General features: G+C 56.2%; 1 non-coding gene across 1 annotated transcript; it reads left to right on the forward strand.

Annotated features, from left to right (window-relative positions):
* Positions 1-1,210: 1,210 nt before the first annotated feature.
* LOC118662294 lies at positions 1,211-1,314 on the forward strand. The gene has a single exon (XR_004969683.1). It is a non-coding gene; the product is annotated as a U6 spliceosomal RNA (small nuclear RNA).
* Positions 1,315-11,645: the final 10,331 nt, after the last annotated feature.

Here is an 11,645-nt window from a genome sequence, read left to right on the forward strand (position 1 = left end):
TCACAGTAAGGATCCTGGGAAACGGGAACCTGCTGGTCTGGGTCAGCTGCTGGCGATGCCAACAGGGACGGGGCTCTTCCCAGCTTTCTGCTCATCGTCCTCAGCACGTGGGCCCACTTGTCTCCTCATGGTGGCAAGGTGGCTGCCTCAGCTCCATCAGGAAAGTAGAGGGTCTCCCAGGAGCCCCCTGTTGGTGCCTTATTGGCCAGATGTGGGTCACATGGCCACTCCTGGTGGCAAGGGGTGCTGGGAATGCAAATACCTGAGTGGACTTCTCCAGCCTCCAGCAAGAGGCAGACAAGGGTGGGTGGGGAGCGTGGGGTGAGGGAACGGATAGGGAGTTATCCAGGCATCTCCCTGCCGGAGGAGACGGCAGACTCACCCCAGCCTTACAGAGGGGAGACTGATGCCAAGGGCAGGGAAATGCTCACTCAATAAGCATTTGATTGATTTACTTTGCCATTCTGGGCTAGCAACCAGAGATGCAGAGATAAAAGCCACCCCTTGCCTTCCAGAGAGAGAAGGAGAATAATAATAGTAATAAAAACAATATAAGAACTAAAATTCACTGAGCACGTACCAAGTGCCAAGTGCCTGCTGGGCACTTTCCAGACTTGATCTCTTCTCATGCCTACTCCAACCCCAACGACGGGCAGGATTCTATCTGCTGTGGAGGAAGCCAGGGTTCAGCAAGGCCCTGACACACAGGCTGCCCCACCGCCTGCATGAGGTGGTTCATGTAAGAGGCCAACTATGAATCAGGCTCACGGGCAGTTCAGGGGAACAGGGTGCCACATGCCCTGGGGAGGGCACGGAAGTTTCTGGAGGTGGGAAGATGTATAGGATCTAGAAGCACCAATTGGAAAATCCCAGTGAGACAAGGCGAGGGCACTGCCCTCGGTGAGGAAAGACATCTGCAAGGACATCAGAAGTGACTTGAGCAAAACCTGAGGCAGCCCTAGAGTCTGTCCACTCATACTTACCCAGGAATTTCTGTTTTTAAAAGAAGCATTGCAAATAATCCATACTGCTAAAATACATGAGCAGCGTGAGTAGCCAAAGAAAGGCAAAAATATTGAACATAAAATATCTTCGTTTATAAAACTGTCAGAGATTTAAAATAAAGCATCTTGACACTTGATACTGGTGATGGTGTGGTGATATCGACACTGTGCACACACTGCTAGCGAGAGTAAATTCTTTAAAATGTGCTGACCTGTGTAGCACATAGTACACTAAGGAACGATACAGAGAAGGTTAGTCTGGCCCCTGTGCAAGGATGACAAACAAATTCCCGAAGCATTCCATATTTTTCAATAGGCAGTGAATTAAAATGCTCTGATGTACATATACAATGGAATATTACACAGCCATAAAAAGAACAGAATCTTACCTTTTAAGACAGCATGGATGGACCTAAAGGGTATTATGCTAAGTGAAATAAGTCTGAGAAAGACAAATACCATATGCTTTTACTTATATACTAGAGGCCCAATGCACAAAAATTCGTGCACTTGGGGGGGGGGTGCCCTCTCGTAGTCTGGGACCCCTTGGGGGATGTCCACCTGCTGGCTTAGGCCCTCTCCCTGGGGAATTGGACTTAAGCTGGCAGTCAGACATCCCTCTGGCAGCCCGGGAGCCCTCGGGGGATGTCCACTTGCCAGCAGAAAGCAGGCCTAAGCTGCAGTTGGACATCCTTAGCGCTGCTGAGGAGGCGGGAGAGGCTCCCACCACCACTGCTGTGCTGGCCGGCAGCCTGGCTTGTGGCTGAGCAGAGTTCCCCCTGTGGGAGTGCACTGACCACCAGGGGGCAACTCCTGCATTGAGCGTCTGCCCCTCGTGGTCAGTGTATGTCATAGTGCCCAGTCATTCCCAGTCATTCTGCTGTTAGGGTCAATTTGCATATTACCCTTTTATTATATAGGATAAAGGCCTGGTGCATGGGTGGGGGCTGGCTGGTTTGCCCTAAAGGGTGTCCTGGATCAGGGTGGGGATTCTGCTGGGGTGCCTGGCCAGCCTGGGTGAGGGGCTGATGGCTGTTTGGAGGCTGACCAAACCCCCCAGAGGGGACCCTCACCCCATGGGGGTGTGGCCAGCCTGGGTGAGGGGCTGAGGGCCATTTTCAGGCTGGCCACACCCCCTTCAGGGTGGAGGTTCCTGCTGGGGTGCCTGTCCAGCCTGGGTGAGGGGCTGATGGCTGTTTACAGGCTAGCCAAGGCCCTTCAGGTAGGGGTCCCCACTGGGGTGCCTGTCCAGCCTGAGTGAGGGGCTGAGGGCCATTTTCAGGCTGCCCACAGCCCCTTCAGCATGGGGGAGTCCCGCTGGGGTGCCTGGCCAGCCTGGATGAGGGGCTGATGGCCGTTTTCAGGCTGGCCATGCCCCAGCGACCCAAGCTCCCAGCCTCTCCTTTTTTTCTTTTTTCTTTTTTTTGGTGGGGGAGGGGGGATTTATTTATCCTCTATAATTGAAACTTTTTAGCCTTGAGTGGAGGCCAGGTTCCGCTGGAAGTCTGGGTTGCTCCTGGCAACCCAGGCTTCCAGACCCTCTTTGAGCAGAGGCCACGGTCGGCTGGAAGCAAGTATCTGGGATTTATTTATCTTCTATAATTGAAACTTTGTAGCCTTGAGCGGAGCCGAGGGCCGGCCACGGCATGCAAAAAGCTTGGCTTCCTCCATCGCCAGGGGCAACCCAAGCCTCCTGCTTGCTCCAGCTCTGTGGCCTGGCTGCTGCCATCTTAGTTGGATTAATTTGCATACTCGCTCCTGATTGGCTGGTGAGTGTGGCTTGTGGGCATGGCTTGAGCGTAGTGGAGGGATGGTTAATTTGCATGTTTCTCTTTTATTATATAGGATGGAATCTAAAGAACAACATAAACAAATAGAGTAGAAACAGACTCATAGATACAGAGAAGAGACTTATGAGTTCCAAAGGGGAGGGGAGTCGGAGATTGGATGAAAATGTGAAGGGATTAAGTACAAATACTTACAAATAGTCATGGGGGTGTAAAGTACAGCCTAGAGAACGTCTATACTAATAAAAGGGTGATATGCTAATTAGACTGGACATCCTTCCAGACAAAGTCATGGTGGAGGGTTCCGAGGCAGAGGTTGTTAGGGGGTGATCAGGCTGGCAGGGAGAGCAGTTAGGGGGCAATCAGGCCACAGGGATGGGCAGTTAGGGGGCAATCAGGCCAGCAGGGGAAGGCAGTTAGGGGCAATCAGGCCAGCAGGGGAGCAGTTAAGGGTGATCAGGCCAGCAGGGAGCAGTTAGGGGGTGATCAGGCTGGTAGGGGAGCAGTTAGGGGTGATCAGGCAGACAGGCAGAGGCAGTTAGGGGCATCAGGCTGTCAGGCAGAGTGGTTAGGGGTGATCAGGCAGGCAGGGAGAGTGGTTAGGGGTGATCAGGCAGGCAGGCATGCAGGCGAGCGGTTAAGAGCCAGCAGTCCCAGATTGCGAGAGGGATGTCCGACTGCTGGTTTAGGCCTGATCCCAGGAGTCAGACATCCCCCAAGGTGTCCCGGATTGGAGAGGGTGCAGGCCGGGCTGAGGCCACCCCCTCGTGCATTAATTTCATGCACCGGGCCTCTAGCCTATAATAATAAAATTGTAATATGCTAATTAGACCAGATGTCCTTCCAGACGAAGCCAGGGAAGCCCAGGTCCCAGATGCCAGAGGAAAGCCGGTACTGGCAGCGGGGGAAAGAAGGCCTACTCTTGCACAAATTTTGTGCATTGGGCCTCTAGTAGTCAATAATATTGTAATAACTATGTGTGGTGCCAGGTGGGTACTAGAAATATCAAGGGAACACTTTGTAAAGTATATGATTGTCTGACCACTATGCCGTACACTTGAAACTAACACAAAATAATGTTGAATGTGAACTGTAATTGAAAAATAAAATTAAAAATAAATAAAATAATAAAAAGTAAATAAAATGTGCTGATCTTTCAACTTTGCCTCTGGAAATAAGCTTGAAGAAGTGATAAATAAAAGGACTGTGCAGGACAGGTAATTTATTGAAATCTGAATTTGCCTTTTCTCACCTGCATTTTCCCTCTGAAAGCCCCAGATTTGTAGGTGACCCTTGCCTATGTCCTGATCCCAGGGGCATTGGCAAAACCCAAGAAGCAGCTCCTGACAGGTACCCGTCCTTTGGGGAAAAGGACCATCAGGAAAGAAATTGCAGAGGCGGTCCCCAAAAGGAGTGGGTGGGGGTGAGAGTTTGAGTATGAAGGGGGAAGGATCCTGGTCACTTGGAAGGGCTTCCAAGTCCCAGCGGTGGGATGGGGCCCCTGCATAGCAAGGGCATACCATCCAGGGAAACGAGTCAAAGCGCACCCCCACCCAGTGCCCTGAGCCCCAAATCTGGCAGCTCAGCAGCCACTGGATACCAAGGAGCACGCCCACTGGAGGAGGGCTCCCTCTGGGCTGCCGCCCACGGCGCCTGCACACCGTGCACACTCCGGGACCTCAGCATGAACCTGAGGCAGGGAGCTCTGAAAACAACCGAGGTGATTTCCTGGCCAGGCCTTAAGTAGAATGTAATAAAAACTTTAAATGGGACATTCGCATGTATCTACATTTATGCAAAAAATTAAGGTAACTGAGTATAGAGTTATCTTGTTTTGCTTTTTTAAACCAGGAGTTAAATATTTCCATAGAGAGATGCCAAAGTCCCCTGCCGGTGTTCCCTGAACTCCAGGCACATACCTTTTCCATTGCACCAACCCGGCTGGAGGATCATTATCTATATTTAGTGTCTCGCTGTCCTTCGAGGTTCTTGATCCTGGAGGCTCATCAGCATGACTCTTGTTTACCTCCATATCCCCAGCGCCTTGCACAGCGCCTGGCAATCGCTCAGGGAATGAATGGGGGACTAAACCAGTACATGAATGAGTGAGTGAGCGAATGAATCAATGAACTAATAGGCATCTGGCATGTGAGATAAAGGGCTGGTGAGGCTGTCCTGTCATCCCCACACAGCGCTCCTGGCAGCCTGGAGAGCTGTGCGGGCAGCGGAGTTAACTGGAAGCCCAGCCTCGGGGAGTGTGAGCAGCCCTTCTCTAGGCAGGGCCGACTGGGAGCCTTGCGGGCAGCTTGCACAATCCTGTGGGCTGCTGTGATTCTCATTTTTGGGGCATGGAGTCATCTCTGCCGCGGGCCTCTCCCTCCTTGCCCTGGATTGTCTCTTGGCAACATAAAAGGAACTGTGTGTCTGTTGTCCGTGGGAAGAACTTCAGACCCTCATCCCCTCTAGGAAGCCTGACCTGATCGACTAGATCTGCCCCGGGACACAAGGAGGCGGGGCCTCAAGGGAGCTTGGAGCTCATGCTGCCCAACCCCTTCATTTCACCTCCTTCCTGAGTCTCAGGCCCCTGAGACCTTAGGGGGGGACACAGCCCACTGCAAGTGTGGCAAAACTTGGCACGGAGCTAGGTGTCCTGGGTGGCACCTGGTTTCAGAACCAGTCAAACAGGGCTGTAAACTCCTGCACGGCCACTGTCCGGCCTGTGAATTTGGATCAGGGACCTGTCTTTCCTGAGTCCCAGTCCCCTCATCTGCATTGCATCGCATGCAGGGCTGCTGTGGAGACCCCCTGCTAGGCCCCTGGAGGTGCCTAGCGCGGTGCCTGGCTCAGTCTGGCGCGTCTGCCTCCCACTTCCTCCTGCCCTTTCTTTCCTAACTTCTCCCACTCACCGTTTCTCACCATTCCTCCCTGTCTGGGCATGAAGTGCCCCTTCACACTGAATGCCCCACTGCAGGAAAATTTGCTTCCCTGATTGGCTGTGTGTGATGTCACGGCTTTAGATTCATGTGTATCCACCTACTTTTTCTCTCCTCACGCACCTCTTGGTCTTGCCAAATTCATTCATATGTTCCTTTCTCCTTCCCTTCCTGCAAACGTTGCCAGGCCCCTGCTGTGTTCCAGGTACCTGCTGGGCAGAGGTGCCCTTGGCTGGCCTCTGCCCTTTAAGAGCCCACCTACTGCTCGAAAGAGGCCGTGTGGGCAGTGACAGCACAGGGAAGGAGAGCTTCCATGGGTTTTCCTCTGGGCCGAGCTCTAGCTCTAGGGGCTGTCAGGGTGCAGACGGGTTTCCGGTGGGGAGAGCTGGAAGGAGCGCACAGAATACCTGGCCCTGAGGAGGAGCCTGTGAGAGTGTCAGAGTGGAGAGAGGCTTTTTACATCATCAGCAACGCCAGAGCCGTGGGGCCCAGGGTGGGCGGGTGACAGGAGGCCTGACTCCGGTGCCAGCCTTCAGAGCCCGGCAATGACTCACCTGCGGCCCCAGAAGGGGCCGCGCTGCAGGGGCTCGGCTTGTTCTCCAGGGGCCAGTGTGAGCCAGGGACGCCCTGTCACTCAGGCCCGCGGGTCAGGCTCGCACGCTGTGTTCATTGCCCACATTACTCACTGTTTTGTTACCTAAAATACATTTAATTCCTATTAATAATGAGCACTGCAGGGCAGAGATTTCATCATTCGCACTAAATTACTTTATTGCTGTTTACAAAGGAGCTGCCTGTGATGTCTGGCAGGGCCACGGCGACCGGCCTTCACACAGGGGCCGCTCTCACACGCGGGCTGCCGTGGGGTGTGTAGTCACAGGCAGGTGTATTTCCTTGTCCGATTGCAGCAGCTCACGAACAGTGCCTGGACGGAGGCAGGAGCCCGATTTATCACGGAGAACAGGCCAGGCACAGGGCTAAGGGCTCTCAAGCGCTTCTCTCTGTGGAACTCGGGACCCATGGCTCGCATCTGCCATCGTCCTTGTCCCTGTGTGGGCATGGAGGCTCTCAGAGCCCAGAGGGCCTGCCTCAGGCTCCCGGTGAGCCCAGCCTGGCCTGGCCCCAATGCCCAGCCCTCTGCCGGCCCTTAGGTGCTGCCCTCCGTCCCCGGCCGGAGGCTGCTCATGCTCGCCTCTCAGTGAGACTGTGCTGGCAAAGCTGCGGGGGGGTGGGGGTGGGAAGATTGCTCATTAGTGCTATTATTTTTTGCAGTAAGTTTTGCATCTTTCATTAATGGCCGTGAAAGTCCCAATCCATTCCCCAGCCCTGGCTCCCTCGGGGCGTGGTTAGTAAGAGCTGATGCCAGAGCCGGGGTGGGGTGTGTGCCTGAGTGGCTTCTCTCGCCCACCGAGCACACAGACCTCGGCAAAAACAATTCCTACTTGGCAAACGGCGGTGTTTGCCTGGGACAGGACCTTTCAGCCCGCACCGGCTCTGTTGGTTCTGGCACAGGCCTGGGGGATGGCCAAGCCTCCAAGTTTGCTAACTTCCTGGATTCCTTATCATGCAGCCTGTCCTGCCAGGGGGCAGGTGAAATGCTGTTCTGTGCCCAAGAGAAGATAGTGAGAAGTTCCACAAAACCATTGCTGCCCCTGAGGGCAGGGCTGCCAGGGCTGGGACAGGGCTGCAGGGGCAGGTCAGATGCACAGATAAGCCTGCTCGCCTTCGCCTGGCCCCGGCCTGCGGCCACCTTTCCCCTGTGAGTTCCCGCCCCTGAATTCTCCCCTCTGGCCGGCAGGGCTCCTCACTCCATCTGGAACCAGGTGCCCCGTCCAGCCCCACGCCCCTGCCAGGCCGTGCTTGCTTTGGCGTTTCCTCCCACCAGCTCTCCAGCTGAAATCTCACTTGATTGGCAGGATACATGAATGGGACTGAGTGACAGAGTGTGCTGCCCATCTTCCTTTCCCGGGGTTCCTGGCTCTCAGGGCTCCCCGGGTGTGTGTTCTGGTGTCAGAGCGAGCCCACAGGCGGTCCTGCAGACACAGGAGGCCCGGACTCTGCACCCCAGGAAGCCACACAACAGACAGCTGTGGGTGGCTGGAGACTGGGGGGAGGGGGGAGTGAGGGGGCGGACAGGGAGCGTTTCCTGGCTCAGGAGTTGGCAAACCGGTCAAGTCCTAACTCCCAGCCTTCCATCTGTGTGACCTTAAGAGGTGGCTGCAGGCGTCCTGTTCCTGAGCAGAGCGAGTACCCCGGCAGCTCCCTGCTCGCGAGGTTTAACTCGAGGCCTGCAAGGCAGCTCGAGCGTGTCCGCACGGCGCCAAGCGGATTTCAGACAAGTGCTGGCCTTCGACAGCCTTGGTTCTCTAAGCACTGTTCGCTGCCTCCCAGGCACCTTCTCTCACACGAGCCATGTGCTGCTACTGCTGCTCATCCTTGCAGAGGAGGGACCCAGTGCGCCGAGGCAGGGGGCTGGGACACAGCGATAAGAGGTGGAAGAGCGAGGGGTAAACCACACCCACTTGGCTGGACCCTGGGCTGGGTCCTTTCTGCCTTTTACCCCCGCCCCTCTGGCTGACCCCAGGCCTCGAGCTCGTCTGGCCCTCCAGCGTCTGGGGTGAGGTAAGAGAGCCAGCTGCCAATGGGAGGGCGCTCAGGGACGCCCTGGGTCCCTTGTCAGACCCTCATCTCCATATGCCCTAAATTCCTACCAGCGCTTAGGCTGCTGTGGGCCCCCTGGTGTGTGGAGGACCCTGGTGTCATGCATGCTGTCTTCTGCCTCTGGTGGCAGGGCACAGCCGTCGGCGGGCACACTGGCACCTGGAATCTGAGGAAGGGGTGGACAGGGGGAGAGCAGCTGCATGTTGGGTCCACGAGTGGCCACAGGGTGCTGGGGTTCCTTGGCAAGGAGAAAGCTATGCAGAGAGGAGCAGAGGGGGAGGGCGCTCTGCTATGGGTACCGACTCTCTCAACAAACTTGCCTGGGAGGGCCTGGCTTAGTCTTCCTCTCACAGAAGAGGGAAGAGGCACAGAGAGGCTAGGTGACTTGTCCAAGGCCACACCGTTACCATGGCGGAGGCAGTGGGCTCAGTACAGGCCTGTGATAACTTCCTAATTTTGCCAGGGCATGTGGTCATGGAAGGTGACTTGTCTTTGGGCAGAGATAGCCATCCTGGGTGGCAGAGAGGGTCGGAGAGGAGCTGCTAGGCCCCGCCCGAGTCAGGGGTCTGGCCCCAGCAGCTCCTGCCACCCACCTGGTAGGACCAGAGGCCTGGAGGGGCTTCAGCGGGGTTAGTCGTCCAAGTGCCCAGCACGAGGCACTCACCAGAAGTTGGCTCCCACCCCAGCGCTTCAGAGGGAAAACCACCTCCGCCCTGCGCTGTGGGGCCCAGGGAGCATTCCTCCCTTCCTTCCAGGGACCCACGCCTCTGGGAGGGATGCCGTCCCCCCCTGCACGGGGCAGTGTGTCTATGGAGGGGTGTGCAGGTGGGCAGGCACATGCCCTCACTGGATGTCAGGCAGGGCCGGGGCCTCTGTGAAAAATTTACATTAAACAAGAATAAAGCTATTTAGCTCCACTTTAAAAATAAGTTATGCTCTTTAGAGAAGATTTAGGTAAAACAGTGAGACAATAATGTGCTCAGAGACACCGCTGGGTGTGTACTCCCAGCCCTCACACATGCAGTCGATGGCTTTGGGTGATTGCTGTGGCGGCACCTGGCTTCCTGCACCATTCGCTCCCCGGCTCTGGCCATGGGAGGGGGGCAGCATCACCTCGCTTTACAGATGTCCTAACTGAAGCATCAGGAGGTGGACAAAGGCTCACTCAAGGTAAGGAGAAGCCAGGACCCACGTTCTCCGCGCTGTGTAGACTGTACTGCTGCGCACCTAACCTCTCACCGGCTGTCCCTGCCCTCGGATGAGAAGTTCGCTGCGAACATCAGGTGAATGTATTCTGTTCCCTCCCACAGTGCACTGGTGTTTCACCCTCTGCGGCCTGGACAGCTAGTGATTGCTAAGTTCTCACTATTGGAAACACAGTGACGAGCAGCTTTGCCCGCAGATGTGTGTCTCAGGTTATTTCCCCGAGGCAGTGCTCAGTGGCGCTGTGAGGTCAGCGGGGCGGGGACACTTTGGTGAGCTGCTGGGAAGAACCGTCCACGTGACTTCCCCGCTCTGAGCCCGGGGAGAAGGTTGCTTCAGGGGCCCAGATGGCCCAGTGTGGAGCCACGCTGACCCCTCCGCCTGGAACACACTGCCCAGCTCTCCCCAGGGGGCAGGTGTGGTGCCTCTGCCACACCGCTGGCCTGTTTAAAACCGAGTCTCGGAGAGGCAGAGTCAGCTGGGCAGAGCCGATAAAACGTGCATCTCTCACAGGGTTTGCAAAACACCTGCCGTGACCTTTGTGCAGCTCTGGCTAGCGCTCCACGGGCTGGGTCCATGTGCCAGCTCCCTTCCTGAGCGGCTCGGAGGTTGTCGCAGAGCTGAGGGGCACGGGCCCACCCCCGCCAGCCTCCCAGAGCTCTGTCTGAGACTCCGCCAGGCTCTCTGTCGCCCGCTGGCCGGCCGGCCGGGTTCAGTCGCCTCCGATGGTTCCACGCGAGTCCTCTTTCTCCTGCTTTTCTCCGCTCAGCAGTCAGGTGGTGGTTTAAGTACCCAAACCTCCCTGCTCTCGCCTCTGGAATGCCTGGCTGGGTGTAGCTGTGTCTGGGAATGTGCTGAGACGGTTACAACCCAACAGGGTTTGATTCAGTGCCCGCCCATGGCAGGTCCAGGGCTGAGCACTGTGAGAAGTTACCAGACACGGAACTGAGGAGGAAAACCAAATGCCTTAACCCGACTCTCCAGGGCCTGCCTCCTCTCTCCCCAGACCCCTGCCACCTCATCCACCCTCCTGGGCGCTCCCTGGGCTCCTGCGTCAGCCTCCTCTCGGCCACACACACATGGAGCCCTCGCCCTCTCAGGGGCTTTGCTGTGCCTCCAGCCTAGGACACTCTTTCCCTCCACTCCAAGTCCTGCCTCCCTTCCTCCCCAGAGCGCGTTCTCTCTCTCTCTCTCTCTCTCTCTTCCCCCGCCCCCGTCTCTCTGTCCTGTGTTCACAAATGTCCCCCTAAACACACACACACACACACACACACACACACACACACACACACACACACACTACAACTTCCCCAGGAATAGTCTCAATTCCACAGCTTCAGACATGAGGGGAAATAACTGTCTGGGGGGAATGGCCTTACAATTGTAAATATTTTTACTTTTATTTAAAAAAATCCGACCAAGACATGGCCCTCAATGCGAAGGTGAATGCATATTTAGCACACCGTGAGTTGGCGGCAGCGGCTACTCCCGTGATGCCCGCCTGCTGGGACGCTTCTGGACCTCCCTCCACAGTTCCAGCAGGACGCGGCGATTATTGGTGAGCTGAGCTGCCTTCCCTGCTGTGCTTGGTTCCCACGAATGGGACTCAGGGGCTCCGGCTTCAGGTCCCCCCACGGTCCCGGAGACACGGCTTGAAGATGTCTCCTCAGAAACATCAAGTCCAGGGCCCTCGCAGAGGACAGGGCCTGCCCCCTGGGGCGAGGGCAGAAGTGCAGCTGACCACATCCCTCCCTCACTGACCCTTCCCTGGCTGCTGCATTGGTCAGCCCCGTCCCTTCCATTCGCAGGCAAGGGGAGCTATGGGGCCAGCAAGGGGAGGCGTCAGTGCAGAGACCTCTTCCACTGAGTCTCTCCAACCTTTCCTCTGCTCAAGTCCCCACTGTCCAGCTTCCTCTCTTCATTATTGCCCTCAACGGGAAAGAGAGCAAGGCAGGAGCTGGGCCACGTGTGCTGACATGTGTGGTGGGACCTGAGGCCGGAGGGAACACCACGTCCCCCACCTGTCCGCAGGTCTCCATCCTGGAGCCCAGTGACAG

The sequence above is a fragment of the Myotis myotis genome, unplaced genomic scaffold (genome assembly GCF_014108235.1).
Source record: "Myotis myotis isolate mMyoMyo1 unplaced genomic scaffold, mMyoMyo1.p scaffold_m19_p_8, whole genome shotgun sequence".
Classification (NCBI taxonomy): domain Eukaryota; kingdom Metazoa; phylum Chordata; class Mammalia; order Chiroptera; family Vespertilionidae; genus Myotis; species Myotis myotis.